At 43.6% G+C, this 9778-nt stretch overlaps 1 long non-coding RNA gene across 1 annotated transcript; it reads right to left on the minus strand.

Moving 5' to 3' along the window:
• Positions 1-7986: 7986 nt before the first annotated feature.
• LOC136460067 (uncharacterized) lies at positions 7987-8753 on the minus strand. Its single transcript, XR_010760322.1, has 3 exons — positions 8549-8753; positions 8212-8336; positions 7987-8081 (listed from the first exon to the last, which is right to left on the minus strand). It is a non-coding gene; the product is annotated as an uncharacterized lncRNA (long non-coding RNA).
• Between the last annotated feature and the right edge of the window lie 1025 nt (positions 8754-9778).

Below are 9778 nucleotides of genomic sequence, written 5' to 3' on the forward strand. Positions count from 1 at the left end.
CGGTCGGTGACTTTATTCCTAAGCCTAGGTGCTCGAAGTTTGATGTGGGGTTATAAATGAGTAAGGAATAGAAAGGGGGTGTTAGTGGCCCGGTCGGACTCTAAATCGAGTGGAAGAGAGTGATGGATGCTCAAACATGCGCTAAGTATTGGAGCGTATGCTCTATGTATCTGAGCTTATTAGCTATTGAGAGTGTGTAGACTGTGTAGCTATCAAGCTCTAGAGCCGTTGAGCTATTTTTTCAGAGGAGAGAGCGCATCCCCTTTTATAGATGAAGAGGATGACCTTACAAGTCAAAGACAGAAAGGGAGAGAGTGTGTACGGGTGCTGCCTAGTCTTGTTGCCCATGTCATCGGTACGGTACGCCATCACCCACCTTACTGTTCATGACCTACTGTACCGGGCAGGCTGCACAATGTTTGTCTAGGACGGCAAACAACAACACCCACAATACTGTTTGTTCTCTACCATGTCTTGCAGGCTATATAGTGTCCGTCTAACATCGCCTGATGGCACTGTCCTGTAGGTGCGCATGGCATGGCAGGGTATGGTCCTTGGTATTACGGTTGACTTAAGCGCCTTACCTTATCTGCTTCGCCTGCTCCTCGAGCCCACACCGAGCAGGAGTCCTGGTCAGTCTTTCCTAGTTGACCCCGATCATGTCGATCGAGAAAGAGCAGCGAGCAAAGGTCCGGCATATCCTCGGTCAGAGAAAGGTCGGAGTTAGACTATGGTCCCACCATGGCCAGGCCTTTCGATCAGGGCTTCGACCAGATGTCTTGCCCGGAGGTGTCGGTCGGGGACCAGATCGTGGTCTTGACCTGTCATTGTGTATCTAGGCCGGCCTAGGCGCGTGCTGTCGCTGCGCCACCTGCTAGGTCAAGTTTTGTAGGGAAGCAAGTCCATTAGGGACCCTGAGTTTATGAACCCGATAGTAAACTTCCGACAACTGAAGCAAATGGAACCGCTTTCATTTGATCGATCTCATATTGGATCCTAGGACATTGAAATTCCCCAAATCTATCGCCCTTCACTATGGGAGCAGGTGAAGGCTTACAATTTTGCATACTGTGTTTCTTTAGAACCTTTTCTAACTATGCCTTTTGTGATAGTCCTAAAACCCTCTTTTCTCTATCTCGGTGAATCCCTATTCCTAGAACGAACGAAGCTTCACCGAGATCCTTCATATCAAACTTCAAGGACAAGAACTTCATTTCTAGTAGTAGATTAACATCACTACTAGCAAGTAAGATGTCATCCACATACAAGATTAGGGAAATGTATTTCCTATTCTTGAACTTTACATAAACGCATTTGTCCTCTACATTTTCTTGAAACCCAAACTTTCTCATTGTACTATCAAACTTTAAATACCACTGTCTTGATGCTTGTATTAATCCGTAAATGGATTTCTTCAGGTGGCATCCTATATGTTCTTTTTCTTCTACAACAAAACCTTTTGGTTATGTCATATAAACATTTTCCAACAAATCCCCATTTAGGAGCGCCGTCTTTACATCCTTCTGATGTAATTCTAAATGGTAATGTGCTACAAGTGCCATTATAATTCTAAAAGGATTCTTACATGAGACTGGTGAAAATGTCTCATTGTAATCTATGCCTTCTCTTTGCGTGAAGCCTTTTGCCACAAGTTGCACTTTAAATCTTTCTACGTTCCCTTTGGAGTCATGTTTAGTTTTGTAGAACCATTTATAGCCTATTGTCTTGGCTCCTTTAGGAATTGTTTCTAAGTCCCAAACACCGTTGGTATTCATTGATCTTATTTCATCTTGCATGGCTTCAAGCTACTTTGATGAGTGGGTGCTTCTCATGGCTTCTTCAAATGAGGTGGGATCACCCTCCATTTGAAATTCTTCACATTCATAGAGTTCGTAGTTATCAGGAATGGCTGATCTCCTGACTCTTTGAGACCTTCTAGGGGCCTCGTTAGTTGACGCTTGTTCTATATGAGGTTATTATTGCTCTTCCTCATGTGTGACAATGGGTTCTATGGGATCCTAAATGACATGTTCCTCATGTTCATTCAATGTTGCCATAGGAGAACTAACAATAGGTGTTGTTGCTACAGTGTCATGCACTATTGGTACAACAACAACAGGTAGCGTGAAGAATAGTTCTCGAACCATCGGAGTGGGCACGTATACCCGCTTCTTCTCTAGGTTAATTTCTTGCGCTACCATGCTCTCCCTGACCATATCATCCTCCAAGAACACAGTGTGTCTTGTTTCTACAAACTTCGTATGTCTGTCACGACAATAGAAGCAATAACCTTTTGACTTTTCTGGATAGCCAATGAAATGGCAACTGACTATCTTGGAGTCTAGCTTCCCTATGTTTGGGTTAAAGACTTTAGCCTCAGCTGGACAACCCCACACACGTAAATAATTAAGTGAGGGTTCCTTTTCTGTCCACAACTCATATGGTGTTTTGGACATCGACTTGCTTGGCACTCGATTAAGAATATGAATGGTGGTTTTTAACGCCTCCATCCATAAACTTATCGGTAGAGTAGAGTAACTTATCATACTTCTCACCATATCCATTAAGGTACGGTTGTGTCTTTCAGCTACTCCATTCTGCTGAGGCTCGCCCGGTGTAGAGTACTGGGCAACTATGCTATTTTCCTATAAGAACCTTGCAAAAAGTCTAGGAACTTGGCCATATGGGGTGTGTCAACCTAGTACTCTCCCCCACGATCGGATCTTACTACTTTAATCTTTAAGTTATACTGATTTTCTACTTCAGCCTTAAAAATCTTAAATTTATCTAATGCTTTTGACCATTCTTTAATTGGATAAATATAGCCAAAACGAGAATAATTATCTATCAATGTTATAAATGAATCATAACCATCCACACTCTTTACAAGAAAAGGACTACAGATGTCTGTGTGAACTATTTCTAAAATTCCTGCGCTTCGTTTGACATCTTTTTTATTTTCTTAACATACTTTCCTTTTATGCAATCAATGCATTATTCTAAATCTAAAAATTCTAGGGGCAGAAGAATTGATTTCTTAACCAATTGCTCTATTCTCCCCCTCGAAATATGGCCTAAACGACAGTGCCATAATTTCGATGATACATCATGAACTCTCTTTCGCTTATTTGTTGCATTCATAGACGAGGAAGCATTCTCATTCTCAGTGCCCACAACATTCACATTCTCAGAAAGTGATAACAAAAAAGCTTGTCTTGTCGGAAGGTAAGACCAACACACTTATTATTAAACACAATATGCCATTTGTCATTACCAAAATGACAATCATATCCATCATCGTCTACTCATGAAACATTTATCAAGTTTCTATGCAAAGAGGGTATATAAAGAATATCTGAAAGCTGAAGTATAAAACCATCATCTAATTCTAGAGAGATCTCCAATGGCTTCAACTTCAGCTTCAACTCCATTTGTAACTTTAATTCTTCTTTCTCCTCTTTGTAGGGTCCTCCTCGTATGAAATCCCTATAAAGAATTTGCAACATGAATAGTTACACCTGAATCAATCCACCAAGTAGATTTTGCATAACTTAAATACAAGGACTCATCTATGAATGTAATGAAGTCCTCACCTCTCTTCAAAAGGCTCTTTAGGAAATCTGGACAGTCTCTCTGGTAATGTCCATGCTTCTTGCACTATTTGCACTGATCCTTTTCAACCTAGGCATTGTTGTTCTTCTGATGGTGGTCATTCTGAGGGGCTTTTCCTTGAGGTTTGGCATTCTTGTTAAAGTTCTTCTTCATGTTGTCCTTCATAAGGTTAGCAGAGTCACCCTGTGAGCTTTTCAGCCTCTTCTCTTCTTACACACATATTGCAATGAGCTTCTCAATATCCCATTTATTGGGCTACGTGTTGTAATTAACAACAAAAGTTTCATACTCTTTAGGCAAAGAAGCAAAAACCAAATGAATCAGGAACTAATCTTTGAGCCCTAAATCCATTGGCTTGAGCTTGGATGTCGTGTTGCTCATCTTTAGTATGTGCTCTCTTATCCCTCCACCAGAGTATTTCTCATTGAATAATTTCTTTATCAGGGTACTGACATAAGCCTTTGAAGACCCAATAAACTGACTCTCTACTTTCTTGAGATACTCTGTGGCGGTGTCACAATCTGGGATAGACCCCCTTATTGCATCTAAAACAGTGGACTTAGCCACCATCAAGCACTTGCGGTTCGAAATGTCTCATTTCTTACGTTCGAGATCATATTTCATTCTTACTTCTGCATGATCTCGCTGTCAAACAATGAAATCAGCATTAGTTTCATTTTCTTTCCTCACTGGATCCACTGGCTTAGTAGGACATGGAGAGATAAGCGCTAGGTCATTTTCGGACAACGCAAGTGCTAATTCATACTTCTCTTGCCATACACGATAGTTGCCCTTATTAAGAGGCGGTATGTGCAAGATAAATGCCATATGGTTGAGTTCTGAGAAACACCGTCAGAGATAGTGAGAAAATATGACTTAATAATTGCATGCCTTAATTTAGCATTGGTCAAAATTAAAACATACAACATATAACTTTCTTCTACACTAATTCTACATCACCGTTGGGCAGAAATAGAATTAATGCAAGGAAAAACTCTTAAAAAAGATTATTATATTGCTATTATCAACATTGGTCAGAAAAATAACAATATTATAATTTACGGAATAAAAAATAACTGCTCTAAAAATTAAATCCTCCCATTGGTTCGAATTTAATTAGAAGATAATAAACGTTAAACTTTGCAGCGGAAACACGGAAAAATAATTTATCTACTTTTCAGAAGCATTTTACTGTACTCATCTACTCTCTGGAAAAATTATCCCATTGGTTCAAATTTTGACAGAGATTTAATATCAAAACTTGACAAAGTTCGTCAAAACTGCTTCTTAAAAATAATAAAACTTAAAACAGGGAAGTAACTGTACATTTAGCCTGGCCCAGCAGACGCTCGCACGCGTCTCTACTCTCCGCGGCCCATTAGTTTTGCGCACGGCCCAGTACGCAGCAGCAGCGCCCGGCCCAGTAGCGCTTGCGCACGCATGCGCGACGCCTCTCGCCGCGTCCAGGCCACAACCTGGGCCTAGGCCGGGATTTGCCAATCCCGCCTGGGCCGAATCAAGCCCAAGCGATCTCGGCAGTTCATCACCATCTGACGGCCGGGCGTTGATTTCGTGAGATCAAAACCGCTCGTGGCCGCCGTCTCCCAAACCCTAGGTCCATTTTGTCCCTCCCCTTTCTCTCTCTTCGCCGCACACCACAGCCACCGCACCCGAGGTCTCAAGAGTGGACATGACGCAGGAGGTGGCGGCGCCGCCGTGGCGCCCTTCGTCGGCGCACGCGTGCGGCCAGAGCCGCGTGCGGCGTCATCGAGCGGCACCGCGGTGGTGCCCTTTGCGCCCTATGCACGTGTACGCGACGCTGCAGAGCGCTGGCGAGCCGGCGGCTCTCTTCCAGCGTGACGGTCTTCCCTCACGACGGCGTTAGCGTCCGCGGTGAGGGAAACCCGGGTAGGTCCCTTCCCTCGCTGACCTTTCTTCTAGGGTTAGGGTTAGGGTTTGAGAAAATTCGAAATCTTTCGTCTCCTTATTTGTTTTTAGTTTTCTACCCCGATTTGGATCTGCACACTAGGTAACCTAAGTCTGATACCATTGATAGAACTAGCGGATCGACTAGGTGTAGATCAGTGGGTGAAACCTTTTCTATTTGTGATAGAACACATAGATCCTACCTAGAACATGAAATAGAGAGAGGAACTAGAGAGAGAGAGAGAGAGGGGTGCAGAGGTAGCTGACCATCGGTGGACTTGGCGGAGGAGGAAGCCATGGCGGTGTCAGTGACGTAGAGAGCCGGCGAAGGGGAGGCAGTGACGTCTGGTGGCGGTGTGGACGTCGAGCGCAGTGCAGAGGCGGCGATGAAGACGCAGCGGTGGCGGCTTCCCGTCACTGGCAGCTCCCCCTCTCTAGATCGGCTTAGGGTTAGGATGTAGGCGAGGTTTGTGGCGGCTCAGATGAACCTCGTGCCTTGTGCTATGGCCCCCACCTCCTTTTTATGGCGTTGTGAGACGGGGGCACACCAACCATAGATAGGGTTGGACGCCCCCGATCAGGACGCGGATCAATGGTCCAATTGACCGTTGGGCCAAGTTAGTAGAGATCAACCTAACAGATTCTTCAATAAGAAAAAAATTCACATCAACTCTTCTTGTTCTTACTTAAAAAAAATCACCTCAACCGGTCATTTCCCATCCCAAGTCCATCCATAATGTTAACAGCAAGTTCACCCAAAACTGACGGAAGTGGCTGAAGGAAAGAAAACCCTGATCTGTGGTTGTAGAAGAAAACAAATTTTTTTGGTCCAATAGTTAGCACGAGTTTTTTTTATGGTCCATAGGGAATTTGCTCAAAAATAAAACAGAAAACCTAAAAGGAGAACCAAGCAGTAGCTGACCAACGATCAACCTCCAGGTTTCACGTCATGTATGTCTTGTTAACATGCCTATTTCTTTCTTTTCTTTTTTCTTTGTAAAAGATGATGTGCCTGGCCAATGGTGACACATGTGGCGTTCTTATTTGCCAATTCAGGATCGGCTCGTAGAGTGTGCGTTCCTAGTATGTGTGTGCTAGTCTGCTATACAAGACTGCATCTGTATGTGTAGTGACAATTGGCCTTTTGGCAAGATATGGCTAGGAAACGCAAAGCCTCCTGTCATCTCCTCTCATCTCATACTTTGGGCTTACTTCTCGCTGGGCTCCAGTTGCTTCAGTTCTATTGTGCTGGGCCAAATGGAAGTACATGGGATGTTTAGAGTTTATTAGAGATGTTGAACACTGTAGCTATTAGGAGCTGCTGATGTTTGTGAAGCACCGTATCTGTGCGCCCAATCTGTTCGCTCGTTGGCTTCACTTAGAGCTTATCAGTCTTAGTACAGTGTTTTTCTCTCACAACGAACAAGCAACAACCAAGCTTATCAGCCCAGAAGCCAAACAGCGAACACGCTGAAAGATGAAGGATCAACAAATTGGTCCATGTCCTTTCTACTACCTCAAAGTCGGTGGGTAGCTGCGGCAAATTAAAGATTGGATTGGAAGCGCCATGGGCTTGCGTCGTTTGCTCCTCATCCGAAGCGACCTCGTGACAAAGGATCACTTCAACCACGCCGTGTCGGTCTGCCGCCTCCGCTCCGCTTGCCCTGCTGCGCCTGCACGCCAATTGGCATCACGGACGTGTCTCCGGCCCAGGAACTGGTGCCACTCGCCTCGGATCGGCGTGCAGCGGCTCCACCCGCGTGCCGCGAAATCTAATGATGATATGATCAGTTGTTGGCTGTTTGACTCAAGCGTTTTGTTGTGGCATGACTAACCCGTGACAAGTTTTGGTAACGAAACAAACAAGCCCTTACATGTTGAGGATGGCGACGTGCTCAACAAAATGGGAGCGAGCGTATCACAGTTGCTCACTAGCCCAATTAGCTCAAGCACTCAACGACATGAACGTAGGCATTCGTATTTTTGAAAGTACCACTTGCACGCTTCAAAATAAGGTAACATCCAAATATACGGGCGTGTGCGCTGCCGATCCAGCGTCGTCGATCCAAAGTGCAATCATGCATTGAAACAACGGGAGAAAAAGAACGAACCGTTCGTTTCATCTCTGACAAGTCTTTGATAGGCCAGAGGAAGCATCCGGCCTGCCGACCTGCCGGCGGCAATCTTTGGCTCTATGCAAAAAGGCCGTCCGCTGCATTTTTCTGGTACACCAGGGCGTCGTCGCGCCAAAATTCATATGCCTTGTGAAGCTTTCGGCAATGGCAACAAGAGACAGAAGTTGGCCAGACGCGTCCAAAGCTGTCTTTCTGACCAATTATAATTTTCCATAGGTGGACAAGTAGCATTACAGTCTGCATCTGCGTCCGAATAAGCGTAATTAAGGCTGTTGATTCCGTTTCATTGTTTTTGTTAGAGGTCACAACGAACCTTGTAATATCCTGACGAATTCTGAGGTCACACAGAACCCTCTGCAAATCCGTGCTGTCATGGTTTCAAAACTTGTTGCCACCTCCTTGAGAAACCTGCCAAATAAGATGCCTTAATTCAAGAATGAATTGGATATTATCATATTTCTGACAAATGAAAAGGTTTTTAACCATGATTAACAAGTGCATTTACTGGTCAACTGAACTCAAAGAATAGTTAACATACACATTAATCCTGGTCATGATGCCATATCCGCATCAGCTCGGCTGGAAGCCAGGTGCTTTTACTGTGCCCTGAATACTCCAGCCCACAGCTCCTATGGCCCTTAGCTGAACAAGTTGAAACCAAACCTGCCAAGTAGCAAGTAAAGCAAGCGAGCCTAGTAGCACAAAAAAAAAATCCAACCTGGCCCAACTAAATTAGTTCAAGTTATGACAATGACTGAATCAATTTTCTTCAGAAAAGGGAAAAAAACAATTGGTGACTGATTGAAGCTCAAAAAGAGCAATGCATAAGTTACTACCAAAGAGGAATACAAGAACCTTCTCGCAAATCATCTCACCTTCTGATCCTTCGAGACCAGGCTTAGAAGTGCAGGACAGTGTCAGATGTCAACACAGTGTCTCCTACTTCTGTCCCTGCTCTTGGTAGGCCTCAGGCCAAGCTCCAGCCAGACAAACTCCCAAGATGGTAAGCCTTCTACATTTCAATGGGTTACAGAAAGAAAGCTGCCACCCTTTCTGGGTAATTTATTCGGAGTTATCGTTCACCTGAAAAAAAAATGTTGAGCCATATTAGTACTGCTTCCTTCTTGCTGCTAAAGTTGAGAGTGCAACAAACTAACCCTTTGTTTCTTTGCTAAAGTTTTGATACTATGATCCAAGATAGATGCAGTTGTTGATACAAAAGTGCTCAGCTAATGTTAGCTTAATGAATTCTACAGTTGCGGTGCTTCAGGCATTGAAGAAGAATTGGGAGAATGTGCTGCAAAACTGGACAGGACCAACCGATCCCTGTACCTCCTGGGATGGAAATTTTTGTTCTAATGGGAGGGTGACCGAAGTGTGAGTACTTGAATAACTATAACCTTATTGTAGTAAAAAAACTGCACAACACTCTGAAATTTCATGTTTGCAGGAAATTACCAAGCAGGAATCTGCATGGTACATTAAGCAACGCCATAGACCAACTCACTGCCTTGACATATCTGTGAGAACTTTACTCCTTCGTTGAAAAAACAAATGTAGCGAACAACGAAACTTCAGTATCTTGTAACAAAATAACAGAGATGCTAAAAAATAGTGAACACAAGCAGGGAAAAAATATATGTTAACCTAATGATACAAAATACATGCAGGGATCTGTCTAACAACCCAAATCTTGGAGGGCCACTCACTCCAAACATAGGAAATCTGAAGCAGCTCACAACTCTGTAAGAAATGACAAAAAAAAAAACAAACAAACAAAAATACGAGAAGAAAAAGCTGATGTATCTTGTTTTTTTCTCAGGAATCTGCAAGGATGTAGCTTCACTGGTAATATTCCAAAAGAGATAGGAAACCTAAGCCAGCTCACCTTCCTGTAAGAATTCCCTCCAGCTTGGATGGAAATCCTCAACGGACATTTTTTATTCTGTACATAATGCAAATTCAATACCAACTAATTGTTCTCATGCAGGGATTTAAACTCAAATAATTTCACTGGTGGAATTCCACCAACACTCGGTCATCTATCAAATCTTTTCTTATTGGACTTGACAGCAAATCAGCTGTCAGGACAAATCCCGGTTTCA

Source organism: Miscanthus floridulus, chromosome 6, assembly GCF_019320115.1.
Source record: "Miscanthus floridulus cultivar M001 chromosome 6, ASM1932011v1, whole genome shotgun sequence".
NCBI lineage: Eukaryota > Viridiplantae > Streptophyta > Magnoliopsida > Poales > Poaceae > Miscanthus > Miscanthus floridulus.